The sequence below is a fragment of the Silene latifolia genome, chromosome Y, assembly GCF_048544455.1.
Source record: "Silene latifolia isolate original U9 population chromosome Y, ASM4854445v1, whole genome shotgun sequence".
Lineage (NCBI taxonomy): Eukaryota > Viridiplantae > Streptophyta > Magnoliopsida > Caryophyllales > Caryophyllaceae > Silene > Silene latifolia.
In genome coordinates, this window is record NC_133538.1 from 239,871,356 (window position 1) to 239,887,046 (window position 15,691).

The 15,691-nt window shown below is 43.7% G+C and overlaps 1 long non-coding RNA gene across 1 annotated transcript; it reads left to right on the top strand.

Annotated features, from left to right (window-relative positions):
* Window positions 1-13,879: 13,879 nt before the first annotated feature.
* LOC141634043 (uncharacterized) lies at window positions 13,880-15,468 on the top strand. The gene is made up of 3 exons (XR_012538783.1): window positions 13,880-13,976; window positions 14,774-14,838; window positions 15,415-15,468. It is a non-coding gene; the product is annotated as an uncharacterized LOC141634043 (long non-coding RNA).
* The last annotated feature ends 223 nt before the right edge of the window (window positions 15,469-15,691 follow it).

Below are 15,691 nucleotides of genomic sequence, written 5' to 3' on the forward strand. Positions count from 1 at the left end.
AAGGCCTTGGCCGATACGGGACCGTTGATAGAGCGGTGAGGCTCGATGTTGTTCGCAAAAGGGGTGGCCGGAAAGGCTAAACATGACCTCCTTGCCGCACAAGCGCGGGTCGAGGAAATTGAGAAGTCGCTGTCGGCCGAGAAGGCCAAGGTAGAGGTGCCGACTCGCCGCCGCCAAGTGAAGGAGGAACGGGACAGTACAAGGGCGGCTACGACGTTGTTGTCGCCCAAAGGGAGGAGTCGAAAAGGGCGTATCGGCTCCAAGCGCAGTCGCATAGGGGAGACTAGTGCTATCCTTGCCCAAAGGGAGAAGGATATTGAGACACTTCAAAACAAGCTTCTCCCACGTATGTGTGCTCAGTATAGGGACCTGACCGAAGAAGCTTTCAGGGAGGTGGTAGATGAGGTCTACCCGGATGGCTCCTTTCGGTGGACAAAATTTGACGAGCTGTTCGATGATAGGCTCGAAGCTAAGGAGAAGGCTGCGGCGGATAAGGCTGCCGAGGATGCGAGGGCCAAGAAGGAGGAGGAGGCGACCGCTGCAAAGGCGGCCCTTGCAGAGAAGACGAGGGCGGCCGAGGAGGAGTCTGCTAGACTGAAGGCAGCTGAGGATGCTAAGGCTGCTAAGAAAGCTGAGGAGGCTAAGGCTGCTCAGAGCGCATCTAAGCCGCTCACCGAGGGTAACGCTGCTGATGGTGGTAAGGGCAAGCAGCAACAGGCATAGGGAGACGGGCGGTCGTCACCAGGCTCACCCGGCGTCTCGGATAGCTTCAGCTATTCGGGGGCCAACTATTAAGCCTTTTCTCCCTGCCATCCTTTTGGCGCTTCAAAGAACCAGTCCGTAACCTTTTGCTTTACTTTTCCTTGTTTTTTATAAAACCTTGGTAGGTAGAGTCTTGGCTTATCCCAAAGGGGACGGCCGTCGTCTGTATTTCTCCTTCTTGTAACTTTGTTATTTTTTTTCCTTAATGAGAACTCGCTTGTTTTGCCTCTGGCTTGGCCGAGGCCTTTGATTTATTCCTTCACTTGTCTTTTTGCGTTAATTAATTGAGCGCTTTTCGTTTTCTACTTTCGGCTTTAGCCGAGGCGTTTAGGATGCGTATCTCAACTGTGTTTAACGTCTTTAAGCTCGGTCTTAATTTGCCGAGGGCAGTTGCGTTAATTAATTGAGCGCTTTTTCATTTTTACCTTCGGCTTGGCCGAGGCAGTTAGAATGCGTATCTCAACTGTGTTCAACGTCTTTAAGCTCGGTCTTAATTTGCCGAGGGCAGTTGCGTTAACTAATTGAGCGCTTTTTCGTTTTTACCTTCGGCTTGGCCGAGGCAGTTAGAATGCGTATCTCAACGGTGTTTAACGTCTTTAAGCTCGGTCTTAATTTGCCGAGGCGATCGCGTTTCACTCGTCTCTTCCCGCGGCCATTCGGGCAACGGAGTTTACGTTTTGACATTTGTTGAACATATGTTAGCATATCGGCTCGTCCCCCCGTCACTCCCGTTAAAGGCCGGGATGAGACGAGGTTTTTTCGTCTGTTTGTGTACATATGTTAGTATGCCTTCGATTGGGGTGGATTAACACTTTGATGAAAAACTTGGATGACTCCTCATTAGATATGAATATGCATTGGGGTGCCAACAATTGTTTTGGGCAACTCATTTTGTTATACAAAGTATTTTCTGAGATTGTCGGTGTTCCAATGGCTCATCAAAGGTATATCTCCCATGTCCGTCAGCCGGTATGTACCCGGCCTCATTTCTTCAACTACCTTGTAGGGACCCTCCCAGTTGGCCGTCAACTTGCCATGGATGTTTCCTTTGTTGGTGGCGGCTGACTTCCTTAGGACCAGATCTCCTACTTTTAAGTCCCTTTTGTGGACTCTTTGGTTGTAGGCCCCTTTTCATTCGGCTCTGATATACTGCTAAGTTGAGGCGTGCCGTATCTCGGCTTTCTTCGACCAGGTCCAGGGAGGTTCTTAGGCCTTCCTCGTTTTCATCCGGGTTAAAAGTGGCCGTTCTGAATGTTGGCACCGTTGCTTCAATCGGCAGGACTGCTTCGGACCGTAGACTAGGTGAAAAGGACTGCACCGTTGCTTCTTTCTCCGTGGTCCGGAGGGACCATAGAACGCCGGGTAGCTCATCGGCCCATCTTCCCTTGAGGTCTTCAACTGTCTTCTTCAAGCCGTTGAGGATCGTTTTATTGGCTGCCTCCGCCTGTCCGTTGCTCTGGGGGTGGCAGACGGAGGAGTATGCAAATTTGATGCCGAGTTCTTCCAACCAGCTCATTATTGTGTCACTCCAAAATTCTCGGCCATGGTCGAACACCATGACTTGGGGTAACCCAAAACGAGTTATGACATTTTCCCAGATCACCTTTCTTACGGCCGCCGCAGTTTTCGCAGGCACTGCCGCGGCCTCAACCCATTTGGTGAAGTAGTCGACGGCGACGATTAGGAACTTTCTTCCTCCGGATGCCGTTGGAAATGGCCCTAGTAGATCCATTCCCCACTGTGCAAAGGGAAGGGGATTAAGCACGGTTGCGCAGGTCTCGGGAAGGTGCGTGTATCACCGGAGCGTGCATCCGACGATTGTTGCATTTTTCGGTTTTGTTTCGGAATCTTCAAGCATGGTGGGCGAAGTAGCCGGCTCGGAGAGCTTTGTGGGCTAGTGTTCTTGCCCCATGTGATGCCCACAGATGCCTTCGTGTATTTTCACAAGATAGCTCGCATCGGTTGGACCGACACACTTCAGAGCGGCCTTGTCACGGACCTCTGTATAACTCTCCTTCAAATACCAAGTACCTTGCTGCGATCCTCTTTATCTTTTGTGAGAGATTGCGGTCCTCCCAGTAACTTATTTGTCATTTAAACCTCTTTATCGGACTCATCCATGTCGTCTCGGCTTCCACGTCGCACACCATGCCGATGGTTTCGTCAATGCTTTTAGCGTTTCGATGTCCACCAAAGACGACGGCTGATATTCTTTATGGTCGAATCGGCCGCTTTGAGAGAGCGTCGGCCCGGTTGTTCTCGACACCGGGGATGTGTCGCATTTTGAATGACATCAATTTTGAGGTCTCGGCTCTTACCTTTTCCAGGTATCTTACCATCCCATCGTCCCGAGCTTCGTACTCTCCTTCGTATTGGTTAGTCACCAAGAGAGAGTCTGTTTTCAAAATGATGTGTTCTGCCCCGGCGGCTCTGGCTAACTCAACTCCGGTTATCACTGCCTCATATTCGGATTCGTTGTTTGAGGTCGAGAAGGTAAACTTCAAAGCGTACTCGAATTCGTCCCGTTTGGGCCGATGATAAGGATGCCGGCTCCCGAGCCGTTCGTTGTGGAGGATCCATCGGTATATACCTCCCACATGCCGGGACATGATTCTTCCTGATACGTGCATTCGGCCAAGAAGTCTGCCAGCGCCTGCCCCTTTATCGAAGGCCTCGGTTTGTATTGAATGCCGAAGCCGGATAGCTCTATCGCCCATTTGATAAGTCTCGCCTCGACGTTCGAATTTTTCAATGCTTTTTCCAATGGTGGTCGGTTAAGACCGTCATGGGATGTCGTCAAGTAGGGTTTCAACTTCCTTGCGGCAACAACCACGGCAAAGGCTGCTTTTTCAATCAGCGGGTAGTTTCGCTCGGCGGGCAACAGTGTATGGCTGATAAAGTAGATTGGGTGCTGCTGCTTGTCCTCTTCTCTGACGATCACGGCACTGACCGTGGCCGAGGTTACTGCTAAGTATAGATATAGCGTTTCCCAGCGTCGGCCCGGACGGGGTCGGGAGAGTTTGCGAGATGGGCCTTGATTGTTTGAAAGCCGTGCTCTGTTCCTCCCCTGCAGAAGTCCTTATTCCCCTTTAGCACTTTGAAGAATGGGGTGCTCTTGTCGGCTGACCGAGAGATAAAACGGGCAAGGGCCGCCATCCTCCCGGTCAAGATCATGACCTCTTTGCGATTCCTCGGCTCGGCAGTCTAGAATTGCTCGCACTTTCTCGGATTGGCATCAATTCCCCGGCGCCGACAAGCACGCCGAGGAATTTCCGGCCCGGACACCGAAGTTGCACTTTGTAGGGTTAAGCTTCATCTTGTATTTCCTTAGTGAACAAAATGTCTCGTGTAAATCGGCTAGGTGCTCGCCGTCGGACTTGCTCTTGACAATAGCATCGTCGACGTAAGCCTCAATGTTTCGCCCTTTTTGATTTTGGAACACTTTGTCCACCAGTCTTGTGTAAGTCGCGCCGGCGTTTTTCAAACCAAACGGCATCATCTTGTACATGAAGGTGCCGTGTATGGTGATGAATGCGCATTTAGGCATGTCTTCCTCTGCCATGAATACCGATGGTATCCCGAAAAGGCGTCGAGGTGCTCAAGATTGTGTAGCCCGCCGTTGCGTCTATTAAGCTATCTATCCGAGGCAAGGGGTAGCAATCTTTCGGGCATGCTTTATTAAGTTGCGTAAAATCAACACACATCCTCCACCCCCCTGATGACTTTTTAACCATTACAACATTAGCTAGCCATTCAGGGTATGTACAAGGGATGATAAAGCCTGCATCTAACAACTTATCGACCTCGGCCTTGATGGCATCTTCCTTCTCGGCCGAGGAGTTTCTCACCCTCTGCTTCACAGGGCGAGCGCTGGGGAGTACGTTCAGCTTGTGGATGATGACCTCCCGGCTTACACCTGGCATCTCGGCGGCCGAGTATGCAAAGACATCTTTGTTCCTTCTCAGCAGGTCTAGGAGATCGGCCCTGATTTTGGTTCCGGCCGACACCGACAAGCGATTACGGTGCGTCCTGGATCAATCTCTATCTGCTCGGTCTCAGCCCCTTCGACCATGGCGACGTGGTTGGTGCTCATCGGTTCGTCCTCCTGCCTTAAGGATGGGTTCTTCCCTTTTTCCTCTTTCTTTGCCACTTTGAAGGATTGCATGTTGCATCCTCTGGCCGATATTTGGACGTTGACCACCTCGTCTTTTTCGTTCTTTGAGACGAGTTTATGAACCTCCCCGCGGTCCGAGATATACATCAGTGTCAGGGCCCGGATGGACATTACGGCATCGACCTCACTCAGGGTGACACGACCGATGAGAACGTTGTATGCGGATGAGCCGTCGATGACCACGAACTCGGACATCACATTCTTGGCCGCGTCGGACTGGCCGAACATCACTTTGGTAACTTGATAGCCCCGGTGGGGACCAAGCCTGCCGGAGAAGTGTACAATGGGTTGGTGCATGGGTTAAGGTCCGCAATTTTCAGGCCGAGCCCTAGAAAGCACTCCCTGAACATGATGTTCGTGTAAGCACCCGTGTCAATCAGGCATCTCATGACCAGGTGGTTGGCTATGTCTAAGTGGACTACGAGTGGGTCGCTATGCGGGGCGATGATTCCTTCGTAGTCCTTCTTCCCAATAGTTATGTTCGGGATGTTGGAAGGGCGGGTTTTGTAGTGGGCACGAAGTTGACGGACCGATACGATTCGTTCGAGTGCCGCTTGTGCCCGTTAGCGGATCCGCCGTTCTCGTTTCCCCCGATGACAACATGAATCGTTCTATCCGCCGAAAGACGGATTTTTTATCCGAGCCATCGGTGTTAGTCTTTTGGCCTCCGGCAACATATTTGCCGAGGCTCCTTTTCGGATCGGCTCTTCAATGGCATTCTTCAAATGCCGCGCAATCGTTGGTTAAGTGACCGGTGTGGCCGTGGTACTCACAAAGAAAGGCTCGTGTCACCGTCCCCCTAGGTTTGGGGGCCTTTCCCACTCGCCCCTCGTTTCGCTTAGGAGAAGACCTCGGCGGCCGATACGACCGGGGGTGTGATCTTTGTACTTCTTATGGTAGTACGGGACGAACTCCCCGGCGTCCGTGGGTTCCGCCTGGCTGGCCTGTCGGCCCGCGACCTATTATTGTCACGACGCCCTTCATCCGGCTTTTCCTCCCGGTGGCTCTTTCTTTCGAGTGCCGGCCTCGCCGTGGCCTACCCATATTTTGTGATAGTCTTCGACCTTAATGGCCTGGTCGGCCAATTTCCTGGCGGACTCAAGGCTCAGGCCACCGCACTTGATGAGCTCGTTTTTCAAGTCCCCTCTGGGGAGGCCTTTCATCAGTGCGAAGGCCGCTAGTTCGCTGTTCAGCTCCCTAATCTTTGGACCCCGGCATCGAACCTCTTCACATAGCCGGAGTGACTCGCCTCCCTCCTGCCGATGGTCGGGAGATCCGACGTCTCAACGGCTCTCCTTTTATTGGTAGATCTTGGGCCAAAACGCGTCTCTTAGGTCGGAATAGGAGTATACCGACCCATCGGCGATCCCTTGTACCAGCTTTGCGCCATTCCAACCAAGGTCGTTGGGAAAACTCGGCACCAGACCTCGTCAGGTTGCTCCCACACCGACATGTGAGACTCGAAAGCCTCGGCATGATCGGTTGGGTCGCCCTCTCCTTTGTATGATATAGGCGGTAGCTTTAGCTTTGGCGGTACCGGGGTCTCTAGGACGTAGGCACTGAGGGGCTGTCTGACCACGTGTCTAATGACACGCGGCGATCGGCTCCTCGCATCCCTAGTCCGGCCCCTCTCCCTGTGGCGGGAAGGGCTTCTTCTCCGACTCTGGTGAGTCGGACTCCTTCTTCGACTCTGGTGAGTCGGACTCCTTCTCCGACTCTGGTGAGTCGAACTCCTTTCGCTCGTCTGGGGCATGCCTCGTGGGTGTCGCGGCGACATCGTCCCTCCGCGAGTGCGGGAAGGGCTTAGTTCTACCACTGACACTCTGGGCTCCCCCGGCGTCTTGGTAGTCTCAGCCTCTCTTAGTGCTTCGTTCAGGTTTCTCGGAGTCACCTTTTGGGCCCTAGCTTCGGGATGAGTCCCGCCGCTCTTCGGTGTGATGTGTGAGTGGCGTGGCCCGACAATCAGGTCCAGGAGCTGTTTCAGCTTTGCTGCATCAACCACACGTCCCATGATGGTGACCTGGTCGGCGGGCAGCGGCGTATCTGGCATTATTGGCATCCCGAACTCCGGTTGAATTATCCGGCTGGTGGAGGGCTGCACAACTCCGGAATTGTGGACGGCATCACCTGGGTGGAGGGGCTCTTCGGTTACGAACACCTCTTGTTCTTTTGACATCTTCTTAGCTTTTTTGGGTGGGTTTTCTTTTTTTTTTTTTTGTTTGGGAATGACTAGCTTCTAGTATCTGTTTCCCCACAGACGGCGCCAATTGTTCCGGGTATGAATTCCGAAGCAGGTTTGCTTACCACGCTAGCTTTGTCGAATAATGCCTCTTCTAGCCTTGACTGCTCTCCTCGGCCTCTCCTGCAACAATGGGCAAACTGAGGGCTTGGCTCTGTGCCAAGCGTACTCACTCCGACGCTCAAGTCAGTGAACCTATTGTGGTTAAGTAGAATGTAGCTTGATGACGTGTATTGTAGAGAGATGAGAGAGATAATACCAATTTAAGTGGTTCTTAGGTTAGATTCTGGATCCCTTCCTCAATGAGGATTGAGGAGTATTTATAGACTTTCACCTTTTGTCACGTAGTGGCCAAGTGGGCCAAGTGGCGTAGCAGGTGGAAAGACTGATCTACCCTCGGCCGAGGGACCCATGGCAGGCCGGCGAGCCTGGTTGACTCCATGCCGAGGGTTCTTGGATATGAGTACGCGGGTATGTGCCCCGGCTGGTAGGTTGCCATGCCGAGACCCAGGCTGGCAGGCCGAAAGGCTGCATCGGCCGGGATGTCTAAGTCATTGGCTTGCTGTGGATGTCTTTGACCCCACTCAATATGTTGACTTGGTCAGCGGGTGCAGAATATGCCCCATCAAGTCCATTATAATCACGAGAAACTCTTCGGACTATAATGTTAAGATAAACTAAGTCAACACAAACTACTTACCCAACGTAGAAGGGGTCATATTGATTCGTGCCTAATATATAGTCTTTTTGTAATACCCGGTATTTTAATATGATATTATATTAGGCCGAGTTACCAGCTGGGTCGTGTAGTGTATTTGTGACTCGGGTAACTATGTGACTCGGGTTTTAATTAACTAACTAGGCCAGGCCCGTATCGTCTTAATAGCACCTATCCTATATGTATAACTCATCTAACCAAACCCTAATCTCCCTATCACCATATTCATTTTAACCATGAGAAAAGAGAGAAAAGAGAGAAGAGGGAGCCGTGTGTGAAGGGAGCCGCGTGAGGCATTGCGAGGCGATTTCTCAGCCTATTCTCATCCTATTTCGTAAGTAGACTATCCTATTACCTCTTTAATCAATTATTAGCATAATTATAGTAGTATTGGAATAATTTTTGTAACCCTAGAAATTGGTTTGGGGGTTTTGATTATAAATTGTATGAGATAAATGAATAGAATAGTTACAGCAATTCACAGATTCGTTGGTCTTTGTTAGTTGAGTGTTTTACCTGTCTTAAAATCGTGGGATGCGAAAAGTTAAAGAAGAGACTCATGTTTATTCCAAGCCTAGTTTATACCTGTGAAAATTGGTAGCATTTCACCATGTAGTTTTTCCTGAATAAATTATTTGTGAACGTCTATCTAAAAAGTCCGCGAATCAGTAGAGGCTAAAAGATTACTTCTAAAACATAATTTAGATATTGAATTGGTGCTGTGTCGTTTTCATATATTTAATTTGAAGAGTTTAGATGAGTTAGGCGTTGGTTTTACTTAAAAATCTTTTGTCAAACTTGTTTTATGAGTCTATACTTTTTATGCGACGGTTTCTGTCAGTTTTTGGAAATCAGTCTGAAAACCCTTGATAAGTCTGGAATTTGAGAAAAACACGTTAGATATAATTTGTAGCTAAGACTCATGGGGTTCCAATTCAGTTGGCCTTGCATCAATTCGAATTTTCTGGAATTAGTTATTCATTTTATACCGAGTCTGCCATGTGCAGGAAAGTCAGGAAAAATCGTGTTTGTTCTTTAAATTGATATTTCTATTAAGTGATGATGAGTCTAGGTTATGTGCATGATTAATTGACTGAGTAGGTGGTAATTATACATAATTATGTTATGTAGGTGATGGATATGTGAAGGATCATAAGTGATTGTTTGTGTGTGCTTGGATTTGCTGGCACTTTGAGGTAGGGAAATACACTTGACTTATTATCGTTGATGTTGAATTGTGTTGACTTGTTTGTGTTTCATATGACCAAACTGTGAACGTTGACTTGATTCGTGGTTGTCGATTTATGTTATGATTCATATCTTTGGAAGGTGATTATTTGAATTGACCGTATTGAGTATGTTATCACAACATTTGGTAACCGGCATGATTTATGATTGATCAGTTCAATGATATATATATATTGCATGATATATATATTGCGTTGCATTAATTTATTTTGAGCATTCATATGCATTGGAGATGGAGGATGTTGTGGTGATGTGGTGTGGTGAAGATGATGTTGTGATAAGGCCCAGGCGGGTTCTGCAGGACTTGCCCTGGTGTCCTCAGCTGCGAGCTCGCAGATCGGCTACAGTCGATATATAGTCTACCGGGGATCGGTATGGCTGGGTGTTCCGGGTTATGAGTTGTGATGAGATTTGGTGGTGATGGAGGAGCATGCATATCATACATACTTGTTGCATTGTATTCCCTACTCAACCTCGTGGTTGACCCTGTGTATTCGTGAACACCTGTGACGATCCAAATATTGGGGAGCAGTCTTGACAGGTTTATGAGACAGGATGGGAGCTTGATGGGCGTGAGACACTGGATCAGAAGACTTAGTAGCTAGATCATCATTTAGAAGACTTTCACTTTCATTCATGTTAGTTCTTTGTAATTTGAAAAAAAAAAGGTTTTGTAATAATTAAGTTAAAGTAATTGTATAATTTGCCTTGGAGTTTAATTTGTTATTCACTACCTCGGGAAACCGAGATGGTAACAGTCCGGTTTATTAGGGAATGTCTTGCTAGAGGCTCCTTCATAAATCGGGGTGTTACAAAGTGGTATCAGAGCGAACGATCCTCAGGCCTAAACCAATGAACCCAATGAACGTAGGATGCGTCTAAATATGTTTTCAAATTGATAAGATTCGAATATGTTTCAAATTGATAAGCCACGAAAATTTATGATGTCTCTATATTAAATGGTAAGTTTTGCAAACTGACCCAAGTTTCTGACCAATTTCTGTCACATACTTGTTTGGACCAACTGAGTTGTAAAATTCTTTAAAAATGGAATTCTTGTGCTTTAGCCCTAATTCTTTTTCCCCTGTGTTTTTAACTCTCTGTATTTTATAAAAGTAATATGAATCAAGTTTTAATCGAACGGTTATTTGTTCGTGGTCTTTGGAAGTTACAACGTGAATCATGACTTGTAAATGTGCGTTCTATGTTGAGTTTTCATACAATTGTTTGGTTATTTCATGAGCCTTATTAATGTGACCTTATAAAGTTTTTATATGATGATAGTAGCACGCATGTTCAGTAGTTATGTATCTTAACACGTGATAAAATTAAAGTTTAGTTGATAACATTGTTGGCATGATAGTATGAGTGAAATTGAATAGCTTAATTTGATTCTTAATCGAGGGTGAAATATTTTATACGAGTCCAGTTGTTTGCATATTTTATATATGTTTGGCATGTTGTAATATCTCTGGTGTGTTCATCATATTTGTATAGTGGTCGGATATATATAAATATAAAACTATATTGTCATATCTTGGTAAAGTTGGTGGCGTTAAATGTTAACTTGATTGTTCTAATATGCTCGCATGAATATTTATAATAATTATGTTCAAATATTTACACATGGATGGTAGTAATGAGTATGTCTAAATGTTCACACATGTAGGATGTCATCTGAGTTCTAATGTCTTTTGTGTGAGTCTGTGTGCCTATAGTTATACTTATTACTTTCATTGCATTAATTTATTTCAGTTGAACCTAAACTTATGATATGATAATAAAATAGTGTTGTTGTTCCTTATTGGATATGTTCATAGTTGTATTGTCATGAAATGCTAGGGTGATTGTTGCAATTGTCACGATATTTGTAATATAGTTTGATATAGTTACGATACGATTCGATATTTGAAATATATTCTCGAACCGTCGCTATGAATTATATTTTGACGACCCTTTGATGATTCACATGTTATGCGTATGTTTAAATGATAGTCGTTATAATTACGTTTAATTGAGCCGCGAGTTGCCTATTTGTTCAAACCGTGCAAACCAGAGGACTTGTTCACCATGCCAATCTTTTGTCATAGATAATGTTTTACAAGTTATATGATGGTATATGTACATGTTTAAGTTGTTTATGCGATATCTTTTATTTTGATGAAAATGAATTATACTGAGTTGATGGATACAATTGAATGGTATGGTTACTAAAAATGTTAAACATATGTGTGATATGGAAGTAATTTTGTTGTTATTGTGAATCATATAACTATTAATACTCAATTGTAATTTCAGTTGTTTGACTTCTACATTATTAAGTTAATTACTCATGACCTTACAATCGATGGTTCCGTAAGGAGTTTAACGGGAATTTTATAATGTGCCTCCGATCTAAACTAGTAATCTTCTTATATTGACTATATGGTTAGACTCTTGTCTAGTTCTTATGACGTGATAAATCGTTTTAAAATTTAACATGTGATTGAGTTGGTACTTATACTTTTGTGTGACCATGCAACCTGTGATAAATAGATCTGTAATAAAGAGGTAAAATTTTGATTGAACACAGTTAATTTGTATTTACTTGCTTTACATTATGGTACGAATCGTATGCTTTGATGAGACGTCACCAGGGAATGTGTACTATCTAAGAGGTCTCCGATTAAATGTCGTAGTCGTGTTAGCCGTGAATATAACTGAGTAAAGAAGTGCAACTAAAATCCTGATGTTGAGGTAATAGTCGTTCATTAGTAAAGATAGGACTGAAATGAATAAGATGAACCTGTAAATTACGAAATATGAGTCGACACCTAAGCTTGTATTGTTTGAAGGAATTGAATTAAGTTTATCTGATTTTGAGTTTCGTAGTAAGCTGTAAATGGATTCTATGGACGGCTCTGTTATAAGATTTATGTTAAGGAAGTTATTCACCATCCAGTATGAAAGTAAAAGTTTTGAAAATGAAATTAAATTTTGTCGTGTGAGTATAAATTCGGAATGAGATTTCAGCCAAAGAATCCGGTTGTATGGTTTATGATATTTGCTAGTCTGGAGGAATGAAGCTAGAACGGAGTCACAAATAGTGGGTTAATTTAGCCATGTTGTTCGTTCATGTAGTGAATTGGTGGGTTGTGGTTAGTTACGAATGTCAAAACGGGAAATGTAATGTGGTGATTTAAGTGAGTTATGTGTTAACATGGTATGTTGATATTAGCATGATATGTAATGAATATTTGTAAAATTGGTGTAGTTAAATACATTTAATCTTTTATGTCATTGTGTTGGGTGCAGTTTATATATATTTAACACCAAGAACGAAATTTTATGTATGATAGTCTTGTATGTTAACTTTCCAATATCACTGTTTACTCGCTTGATTGACTCGACCAATAAGTTTGTAAAATTTGCCAATCAATGTGCATTCGTCATTCGTGAATAAATCCCAAACCCTTTGTTATGAGGATTAAAAATATTTCTAGGACGATAAGTGCTGCGAAACTGGTTGTCTTCATTTTATGGGTGATTCGTGTCTTGACCTAAATCTACGAGTTATGTAAAGGAAAGTCGATTTGGACCTATTAGGTTACAAATTTTCATAGATCGATTTATTAAGTTTTGACCCTAATTCTTTTCTTATGTTGATTGATTCTCTATGTTTCTAAGGTATGAGATTACAATGATTAGTGAAGTGAATAATTACTAATGATTTTACTGGTAACCTTGTAAAGCATTGTTCCATTTATAATTTGATTATTCACATGAATCAATGTTACCAATATTTCTTAGAAAATATGCTGCCACGAGAATACGCCGGATAGGATTATCGTGGTATGTTACGTTAGTGATCTTGCTTAGTAACCTTGATGAAACGATGTTATTTGACATGAACCATATGTGAGCACCTAGGCATCTTCATCTTTGTAACCTGAGTAGTAATGTATAAATTAGATTGACAAGCAGATCCTGTGAATGTTATTGCATGTATTGATTGATATGAAGAGTGTCTAGATTAATAATGAAATGTCTTAAGTTATTCAACGTGGCTTTTGCTCCGATCCGTGGCGATGTGCTGTAGCAGCAGTAACTGTAGCTTCCTTGGGAGAGCTTGTATATTGATTGTCTTTAGTAGGGATTAGTGAACTTGAGCGTGAGTTGTGAATCTTTTATCCTCTTTCAGTTGTTAGCACTAGTTTGAGAACTTTTGTTATAATAATGAAGGTTACGGGGACGTAACCATGTTTAAGGAGGGTAGGATTGTAAAATCTTTATGCCTTCATGTGTGATTTCTCAGTTTGGCTATATTGGTTATGCGTTGTGTGGGTTATGTTGGAGTGTTACATGATGTGTTTTTGTTATGGTTAAACTTCGGGGACGAAGTTATTTTAAGGAGGGTGGAATGTAATACTGCATTTAATATTCAATTTGGTGGGTGCCTTACATACTTTTGTATATGCGTTTCATAATTCGTTTGCGTTGGTTGGTAGAGACGGTAAACTTCGGGACGAAGTTCTTTTAAGGAGGGTAGACTGTAATACCCGGTATTTTAATATGATATTATATTAAGCCGAGTTACCAGCTGGGTCGTGTAGTGTATTTGTGACTCGGGTAACTATGTGACTCGGGTTTTAATTAATCTAACTAGGCCAGGCCCGTATCGTCTTAATAGCACCTATCCTATATGTATAACTCATCTAACCAAACCCTAATCTCCCTATCACCATATTCACTTTAACCATGAGAAAAGAGAGAAAAGAGAGAAGAGGGAGCCGTGTGTGAAGGGAGCCGCGTGAGGCATTGCGAGGCGATTTCTCAGCCTATTCTCATCCTATTTCGTAAGTAGACTATCCTATTACCTCTTTATTCAATTATTAGCATAATTATAGTAGTATTGGAATAATTTTTTTAACCCTAGAAATTGGTTTGGGGGTTTTGATTATAAATTGTATGAGATAAATGAATAGAATAGTTACAGCAATTCACAGATTCGTTGGTCTGTGTTATTTGAGTGTTTTACCTGTCTTAAACTCGTGGGATGCGAAAAGTTAAAGAAGAGACTCATGTTTATTCCAAGCCTAGTTTATGCCTGTGAAAATTAGTAGCATTTCACCGTGTAGTTTTTCCTGAATAAATTATTTGTGAACGTCTATCTAAAAAGTCCGCGAATCAGTAGAGGCTAAAAGATTACTTCTAAAACATAATTTAGATATTGAATTGGTGCTGGGTCATTTTCATATATTTAATTTAAAGAGTTTAGATGAGTTAGGCGTTGGTTTTACTTAAAAATCTTTTGTCAAACTCGTTTTATGAGTCTATACTTTTTATGCGACGGTTTCTGTCAGTTTTTGGAAATCAGTCTGAAAACCCTTGATAAGTCTGGAATTGGAGAAAAACACGTTAGATATAATTTGTAGCTAAGACTCATGGGGTTCCAATTCAGTTGGCCTTGCATCAATTCGAATTTTCTGGAATTAGTTATTCATTTTATACCGAGTCTGCCATGTGCAGGAAAGTCAGGAAAAATCGTGTTTGTTCTTTAAATTGATATTTCTATTAAGTGATGATGAGTCTAGGTTATGTGCATGATTAATTGACTGAGTAGGTGGTAATTATACATAATTATGTTATGTAGGTGATGGATATGTGAAGGATCATAAGTGATTGCTTGTGTGTGCTTGGATTTGCTGGCACTTTGAGGTAGGGAAATACACTTGACTTATTATCGTTGATGTTGAATTGTGTTGACTTGTTTGTGTTTCATATGACCAAACTGTGAACGTTGACTTGATTCGTGGTTGTTGATTTATGTTATGATTCATATACTGGAAGGTGATTGACTGAATTGACCGTATTGAGTATGTTATCACAACATTTGGTAACCGGCATGATTTATGATTGATCAGTTCAATGATATATATATTGCATGATATATATATTGCGTTGCATTAATTTCTTTTGAGCATTCATATGCATTGGAGATGGAGGATGTTGTGGTGATGTGGTGTGGTGAAGATGATGTTGTGATAAGGCCCAGGCGGGTTCTGCAGGACTTGCCCTGGTGTCCTCAACGAGTGAAAGCGGATCGGCTACAATCGATATATAGTCTCAGGGATCGGTATGGTGGGTGTTCGGGTTATGAGTTGTGATGAGATGTGGTGGTGATGGAGGAGCATGCATATCATACATACTTGTTGCATTGTATTCCCTACTCAACCTCGTGGTTGACCCTGTGTATTCGTGAACACCTGTGACGATCCAAATATTGGGGATCAGTCTTGACAGGTTTATGAGACAGGATGGGAGCTTGATGGGCGTGAGACACTGGATTAGAAGACTTAGTAGCTAGATCATCATTTAGAAGACTTTCACTTTCATTCATGTTAGTTCTTTGTAATTTGAAAAAAAAAAAGGTTTTGTAATAATTAAGTTAAAGTAATTATATAATTTGCCTTAGAGTTTAATTTGTTATTCACTACCTCGGGAAACCGAGATGGTAACAGTCCGGTTTATTAGGGAATGTCTTGCTAGAGGCTCCTTCATAAATCGGGGT